Raw genomic sequence first — 5,991 nt, 5'->3', positions numbered from 1 at the left:
TCATATGGTATTTCTATTTCTAGTTTTCTAAGGAAGTGCCATATTGTTTTCCAAAATGATTGTATCATTTTGCATTCCCACCAGCAGTGCATCAGAGTTCCCAATCTCCCCACAGCCTCTCCAACATTTATTTCCTGTTTTATTGATTTGTGTCAGTAATGCTGTGGTAAAATGGTATCTCATTGTGGTTTTGATTTGTATTTCTCTAATGGCTAGAGATCATGAGCATTTCCTCATGTGTCTGTTGGCCGCTTGAATGTCTTTGGTGAAGTGTCTCTTCATTTCCTTCGCACATTTTTTAATTGGATTATTTGTCTTTTGTGATTGAGGTGTTGCAGTATTTTGTGGATTTTAGAGGTTAGACTTTTGTCTGATTTGTAATAGCCAAAAATGTTTTCCCCGTCTGTGGGTTCTCTTTTTACTCTTTTGGTGAAGTCTTTTGATGAGCATAAGTGTTTAATTTTTAGAAGATCCCAGTTATCTAGCTTATCCTCTGGCACTTCTGTGTTGTTGGTTGTGGTTTGTATACTGTTAACGCCATGTATCAAGGCCTCTAGCATTGATCCTATTTTTTCTTCTATGAACTTCATGGCTTTTAGCTTTATACTTAGGTCTTTGATCCATTTTGAGTTAGTTTTTTTATATCGTGTGAGGTACGGGTCCTGTTTCATTTTTTTGCAGATGGACATCCAGTTTTGCCAGCACCATTTGTTAAAAAAGGCTGTCCTTTCCCCATGTGTTGGACTTTGGACCCTTGTTGAAGATCAGGTGACCGTAGGTGGATGGATTTACATCTGAGTTCTCAATTCTGATCCATTGGTCAATGCATCTGTTGTCGTACCAGTACCAGGCTGTTTTGACTACCGTAGCTGTGTAGTAGGTTCTTAGATCAGGTAGTGCAAGTCCTCCTACTTTATTCTTCTTCTTCAATAGTGCTTTACTTATCCAGGGTTTCTTCCCTTTCCATATAAAGTTATCGATAAGTTGTTCCATCTCTTTAAAGAATGTTGTTGGTATTTGGATCAATATTGCATTGTATTTGTAAATTGCTTTGGGTAGAATTGTCATTTTCACAATGTTGAGACCAGCTGTGAGGATTTTTGTATTCTTTATGTTTAAATGTAATCCATACTGAAGGCTGTGGTCTTTGATCTTCAACAGTAAGTGCTTCAAGTCTTCTTCAGTTTCAGCAAGCAAGGTTGTGTTATCTGCATAATGTAGGTTGTTAATGAGTCTTCCTCTAACCCTGATGCCCCGTTCTTCTTCATACAGTCCAGCTTCTCAGATTATTTGGGAGCATACAGATTGAATAAGTATGGTGAAAAGATACAACCTTGACGCACACCTTTCTTGACTTTAAACCACACAGTATCCCCTTGTTCTGACCGAACAACTGCTTCTTGATCTATGCACAGGTTCCTCATGAGCACAATTAAGTGTTCTAGAAGTCTCATTCTTTGCAATGTTATCCATAATTTGTTATGATCCACACAGTTGAATGTCTTTGCATAATGAATAAAACACAAGTGAACATCTTTCTGGTATTCTCTGCTTTCAGCCAGGATTTATCAGACATCAGCAATTGTATCCCTGGCTTTATGTCCTCTTCTGAATCCGGCTTGAATTTCTGCCAGTTCTTTGTCGATATACTGCTGCAGCTGCTTTTAAATGATCTTCAGCAAAATTTTACTTGTCTGTGATATTGATGATATTGTTTGATAATTTCTGCATTCAGTTGGATCACCTTTCTTGGGAATAGGCATAAATATGGATCTCTTCCAGTTAGTTGACCGGGTGGCTGTCTTCCAAATTTCTTGGCATAGACAAGTGAGCACTTTCAGTGCTGTACCCATTTGTTGAAACATCTTAATTGATATTCCATCAATTCCTGGAGCCTTGCTTTTTGCCAATGCCTTCAGTGCGGCTTGGACCTCTTCCTTCAGTACCATCGGTTCTTTATCATATGCTGCCTCCTGAAGTGGTTGAACGTCAACCAATTCTTTTTCGTACAGTGACTCTGTATATTCTTTCCACCTTGTTTTGATGCTTCCTTTGTCATTTAATAATTTCCTTGTAAAACTCTTCAATATTGCAACTTGAGGCTTGCATTTTTTCTTCAGTTCTTTCAGCCTGAGAAATCCCGAGTGTATTCTTCCCTTTTGGCTTTCTACCTCCAGGTCTTTGCACATGTCATTATAATACTTTACTTTGTCTTCTTGAGCCACCCTTTGAAATCTTCTGTTCAGCTCTTTTACTTCATCACTGCTTCCATTTGCTTTAGCTACTCAATGTTCAAGAGCAAGTTTCAGAGTCTCTTCTGACATCCATTTTGGTCTTTTTTTTCTTTCCTGTCTTCTAATGATCTCTTGCTTTTTTCATTTATGATGTCCTTGATGTCAATACACAATTCATCTGGTCTTCAGTCATTAGTGTTCAATGCATCAAATCTATTCTTGAGATGGTCTCTAAATTTGTATGATCCAGCAATCCACTCCTAGGAATATACCTGAGAGAAATAAGAGTTGTCACACAAATACATATATGGACACCCATGTTACTGCAGCACTATTCACAATAGCAAAAAGATGGAAACAACCTAAATGCCTATCAACAGACAAATGGATAAGCAAATTATGGCACATACACACAGTGGAATACTATGCAACAGTAAAGGACAATGATGAATCCATGAAACATATCACAACATGGATGAATCTAGATGGCATTATGCTGAGTGAAATAAGTCAGTCACAAAAGGACAAATATTGTATGAGTCCACTATGGTAAGAACTCAAGAAAAGGTCTAAACACAGAAAAAAGCATTCTTTGATAGTTATGAAGGTGGGGAGGGAGACGGGAAAATCCCCAGCTAGATGGTAGACAAGGATCAACTTCGGTGAAGCGTTTATAAAGAAAAAGAATTTAAAAAAAGAATTCAGAGGAAGATGAAAATGTAGAAAATAGAAGAAAACTTCAAAAAAACCTGTATTGTCTTTAGGGAGGTAAGAGAAAATACTGCATTCATGAAACAACAGAATGCTATTTGCAAAGCAAAATAAAAACCATGGAGGGAGACATTCAGAGAACCAGAAAAAGCTTTGGAAAAGAAAAATAGGAGAATAAAGAATTAAGAAAGTCTTCCAAAAAATAGTAATAATAAAATGACAGAAAGAAAAAGAAAAAATAAGAAAGCTAGAAGATCAAGTGATCCAACAACCAAATCACAACTTCTAGAAAGAGAGAGCAGAGAAAATGGAGGGGAGGTAATGAAAGAGTGTACATGATAATTTCTCAAAATAGAAGAAAATGTGCTTCCAGCTCTAAAGGGCCCATTGTGTTGAGGTTCATTCCACATAGTGGATAAAAAAAGACCCTATTCCAAGTCGTATCATTGTGAAATATGAGAACAATAGGAATAAAAAGAAGATCCCAAAAGCTTCCAGAGTAGACAATAACAAACAAACCCCAAGTCCCATAATAGGTCTTGGTGTCAAATTTCTCAATGGCATGGTGGACAGCTAGGAGACAAAGGAGCAATGCCTTTAAAATTCTGAGGGAAAATTATTCCCAACCTAGATTCTATACCAGACTATTATTCAATTGTGATGCTAAAGACATTCCAGGTGTCAAAAAAAATGACCTCTCAAGACTTTTTTTACAGGAAAGTGTTGTAGGATGAGCGCCTCCAAAACAAGTAAGTAAATTAAAAGGAAGACATGAGGTCTAGGAAACAGGATTTCCAACAAAAGGATGATGCAGAAAGAATTCCCAAAATGATGAAAAAGAGAAGTCTCAGGATGACAGCTGGGCAGCTGGCCTAAGAACAACCAATAACCAGGACCTGGAGAGTGAAAGCTTCAGATGACATCAAGAAGAGATGTCCATGTGGAAACAAGTAAAACCGACAGAGTGAGAGATCAGCAATTCTGCCAGAGGCGCTAGAGTGAAATTAGTGATTGTTGCATGAAAACTGAAGTTAAATAAAGGCAATTATTGACCTAAGGGAAAACAAAATTATTGTATGAGATAGGAAGTATACACCAAGTAGCTCGCTTGTGGACAATATTTCCATGGGCACAATAATGTAAACATTAAAAATTTATTTAACTAAGATGGTGATATAATTGTAATGGGAGAATGGGGATAGGAGAAGGATATGTGTTGTAGAGCATGGTGTAAGAGAGCTAAAATCTCACCTTCCACATTAGGAAATCAAGAGATAATATCTGAAACTGGAAGGTCAAAGAAAAAAACAGTATAAGCACCAGAAGAAAAGGCTAAAAGATGGTTGGCTCTGGAGAGCAGAAATCAGAACCAGAGGATAGATAAAGAGACTGCCTGCCATTTTTTGTCATTGTTGTTTTTGTTGTTAGAAGTCTTATATTTTACTGTTTATACTATGTGCCTGTATGTTTTCATTTTATTTTTAAAAATAGGTTAGAGAAGAAGTAAGAGACAAGAGAAAATTGGGGTAGAAAAAATAAGATGAAGCCAGAATTAGTATTAGGTTCAGTGTACATCATTGCTAAAGATAGGCTGAAATTTTGGTTCTGAGCTTTTTAGCAGCCAGCACAAAGGGGAAAATATAATCACTTATACAATTTCACAATGTCTGAGAGATAAAAACCACTTAGGAGAAATGCATCTATTCCTGGTACTGAGAGCTGAGAGACATTTTTTCCCATCTGTCCTCCTAAAGAGGACATCATGTGAGGTAGCGAGCCACATCCTCATCAACTTGCCTACAGTAGTATATGCAATAATAAATTTCATAGAGCTGTCTCTCACCATGTCCCGCAACGCAGGTCGATGGCAAAATGCCAGTGCAGAGTCCAGTAAAAACAATTCTGTGAGAAGATAAAAATCTGTTCACTTCAGAGGGGCAATAAAGTATGATGGTTAGCACATAGGCCTGGGTTTCAAACTGTCTGTCAACTAATGACTGAGCAGGTTACATAACTACTCTGTGTTCAGTTTTCTCATCTGTAAAATGGACCTAAATATTCCCACCTCTTAGGATTTTGTAAGGATAAAATGAGTTTATGCATGTGAAGCACTTAAAACAATACCTGGCATATATGAACACTAAAAAAAAAAGATAGCTACTATTCAGAAAAATTAATTTTTTTCATGGTAAAATGTACATAACAAGAAATTTGCCATTTTAACCATTTTTAAGTGTATGATTCTTTAACATTAATTACATTCACCATGTTGCACAACCATCACTACTATCCATTTCCAAAAGTTTGTCATCACTCCAAAGAGAAACTCAGTACCCCTTAACCAATGACTCCCAATTCCTCCCTCTCCTCAGCCCCTGGGTATCACTAATAAACTGTTATCTCTAGGCATTTGCCTCTTTTAGATATTTCATATAAGTGGAATCATACAATATTTATCCTTTTGCATCTGACTTACTTCACTCAGCATAATGTTTTCAAGGATTGTCCATGTGGTAGTGTGTATCAGAACTTCACTTCTCTTTCTGGCAGAATAATATTTCATTGTATGGGTATGCCACATTTTGCTTATCCAATCAGACAAAAAATATTTTTTTAATGGATCTTATATGCTAAGACTACAGTAATCAAAACAGTATAGTATTGGCAGAGGGCTATACACATATTATCAATGGAACAAAATAGAGAACCCAGAAATAGATCCATACAAGGAAGGACAACCGATTTTTTACAAATGTACAAAAACAGTTCAGTTGAGGAATGCAGTCTTTTCAACAAATGGTACCAGAACAACTGGATATCCATAGTAAAAAAAATGAACCTCAATATAAATCTCACACGTTCTATAAAAAATAACTCAAATTAGATTATAGATTTGAATGCAAAATGTCAAACTATAGAACTTACAGATGAAAACGTAAGAGAAAATCTTTGAGACCAAAAGCACCATCTATAAGAGAAAAAACTGATAAATTGGACTTCATCCAACTGAAAATCTTCTGCTCTGCAAAAGACCCTGTTAAGAAGG

This window comes from Elephas maximus, chromosome 7 (assembly GCF_024166365.1).
Source record: "Elephas maximus indicus isolate mEleMax1 chromosome 7, mEleMax1 primary haplotype, whole genome shotgun sequence".
NCBI classification, from domain to species: Eukaryota; Metazoa; Chordata; class Mammalia; order Proboscidea; family Elephantidae; genus Elephas; species Elephas maximus.
This window is presented reverse-complemented; position numbering follows the sequence as displayed.